Raw genomic sequence first — 2,873 nt, forward strand, 5'->3', positions numbered from 1 at the left:
TCTTTATTCTTTACTGTAAGTACTTAATGCATTTTGCCAGAGCCAGTTTGCTCTCTACAATATACACTCTTTTAGCTTATTCCGATTACAAACTAAAATTCCTGCTAATTTAGATAAACTTCCAGTCAATCTTCAGTTAAAGATACAATTTAATAACTAAGAACACTTTATTTTTTAATCAATTCAATTAATTATCTGCTAAAACTGTGATTGACCGAAAATAAATATGCTTTACTGGACAAACTAGCGATATGTATCGGAAAGCCTAGAGATGTGCTCTGATATTTAAAAATACTTTATTGATTACCTATCATCACATGGTCCTTTGCATTTCCAAGGCTGGAAACCAAGCACAACAATTTTCTTTCAGTAAAATTTGCTCAAAACAAGCTTTTGTTTTGAATGTATTTCTGCCAAAAATGCGGGCCAAAGTTCCTGATTTTTCAGCTCCTAACTGGATTTCATATAAAAATGCCTTGGAACTTTATCCTTTTGGGTCCGGTTTGATAGCATCTTATTCTTTTTAAAACACCAGAAATCCTCCCAGTATTTTTCTCTAGTTTATCGCAACTTTCATCTAACAAACATTAGGATGAGTGGCCATTAAGGCTGAAGGAACATTACTTACAACTAAGTATGTTGTTTCTGACATGCATTGTATTATTTCAGATTGCTGATATCTTCGGGTCGCTTTAGAGAAGTTGTTGCGATAAAATTATTGCGCCTTAAAGCCTTAATGTGCCCAATAAGAGTTTCGGACGCACATTAATGGCACAAATGCAAGCAGGCAAAAATTTAATTAAAACTCCTCGTCAAAACTTGCAGATTTTCGGAATGAATTCGATGGCAACAAAATGCTGGGAAACTTCTTGTCGTTCGTCAAATTCATTAGAGATAACTGCCAACTAATTAGGGCCGCAAAATCTGTCGGATTATCAGTCCGGTATAAACTTGACACAAAATATGAAACAAAAGTTAGGAGAATAAATTAACTTAAGCCCCCAATAGCTGAAAATAAGCTTCTTTATCCACTAATTTAATTAGCCAAATTGAACTTGGAAAATACCAAAACTCGGTCAACAGGAAATGGAAATAGATGTGAAATCCTTAAACACACATGGTTGCACTAAATATATTTCAAGTCGAACAGTATTTACTCATAGAATTCGGTGCGGCAAAGAAAAATTGCTGCACCGCTTTCCACTTTGTATGGATTTGTTTAAACTTGTTACCTCAAAAGTGATTTCCTTGACTGCATTTATGGCAAATCGATAAGTGAGTGAGGAATTTGGCAAAACAATTTGGAACATTTGATTACTTGGTTGATTGATTCTTGACTTTATTTAACCCCTCAACTCCGATCCAATTATTTTGGTATTATCCTCCACCTGTTAGTTTCGTTGCTAATTTAATTGATTTCGCAGTGTGCACTAGCTATTTGACATCAGGAAATTATTTGATGATTAATTTATGTTCGCTCGGGTCTCTTGGATGCTGAGGAATGAGTGGTCAAAGAAGACAGGACAAGAATGGCCAAAAATCGAAAACGTTTGGGTTCCAAAGGATCCAGCAATTGATAGAAAACAAACCAGCGGGCCGAAAGAAACCAAACTTCCACACAGTTTTAACTGGGGTTTCTGTTAGCGACTGTGGAAGCTTAGATTCTGATATCTAAAGAGAGGTTGATGGGTGATACTGTAGAATGGCCAAAAATCGCAAAAGTGCCGAAGGTTCCCCAATTGTTTAAAAAAACAAACCGCTGTCCGGAAAGGAACGAAACTCACGTCCATTCTTAACTGATACTTCTGTTATCGACAGTCGAAGCTCAGATTCTGATATTGGATCTCAGTGCTGAGTAACGAGCCATGATGAGTGACACTGCAAAAACGGCCAAAAGTCGCAAAAGTGATGAAGGTTCTGCAAATGATAAAAAACAAACCACTGGACCAAAAAGAACCGAACTTTTACACAGTCTTACCTAAGGCTTCTGTTACCGATTGATGCAGCCATATTCTGATGTGGGACCTGGATGTTGAGCAACGAGCTGAAAGAATGAAAGACCAAGAGCCAGAAAACTTTACAACTAACTACGAAACTGCGCTTCCTCATTTAAAAATTCGCATCTTCCAAACTAATGTAAGTAAGAACTTGAAATTTTCATCATCGTAAGGAGATACCAGAGTGAACAAATGCTGAAAGTTTCATATCAATCGCCCAAAACCTTGATTTTTGCCGGCCCAGAAAATATGCAGATGGAACTGCAAGTTTTTACGAAACTGCGCTTCCTCATTTAAAAATTCGCATCTTCCAAATTAATGTAAGTAGCAACTTGAAATTTCAACCATCGTTAGGCGATACTTGAGTGGACAAATGCTGAGAGTTTCATATCAATCGCCCAAAACCTTGATTTTTGCCGGCACAGAAAATATGCAGATGAAAGTGCAAGTTTTTACGAAACTGCTCTTCCTCATTTAAAAATCCGCATCTTCCAAACTAATGTAAGTAAGAACTTGAAATTTCCACCATCGTTAGGCGATACTTGAGTGGACAAAAGCTGAAAGGTTCATATCAGTCGCCTTCCAAAGTAATGTGAGTAACAACCTGAAATTTCCACCATCGTTAGGCGATACGTGAGTGGACAAATGCTGAAAGTATCATATCAATCGTCCAAAGTCTTTATTTTTGCCGGCCCAGAAAATATGGACATGAAAGAGCAAGTTTTTACAAAACTCCGCTTCCTCATTTAAAAATTCGCATCTTCCAAACTATTGTAAGTAGCAACTTGAAATTTCAACCATCGTTAGGCGATACTTGAGTGGACAAATGCTGAGAGTTTCATATCAGTAGTCCAAAACCTTGATTTTTGCCGGCCC

General features: G+C 37.1%; 1 protein-coding gene across 5 annotated transcripts in view; it reads left to right on the forward strand.

Moving 5' to 3' along the window:
• Nucleotides 1-2,873, forward strand: part of LOC109539240 (lysine-specific demethylase 3B) — a 56,113-nt gene that overhangs the window by 37,364 nt on the left and 15,876 nt on the right. The gene's annotated exons all lie outside the window — the stretch shown is intronic.

This window comes from Dendroctonus ponderosae, unplaced genomic scaffold (genome assembly GCF_020466585.1).
Source record: "Dendroctonus ponderosae isolate FM_Combo_2020 unplaced genomic scaffold, Dpon_F_20191213v2 Dpon_F_20191213_7, whole genome shotgun sequence".
In the NCBI taxonomy this organism is placed as follows: Eukaryota; Metazoa; Arthropoda; class Insecta; order Coleoptera; family Curculionidae; genus Dendroctonus; species Dendroctonus ponderosae.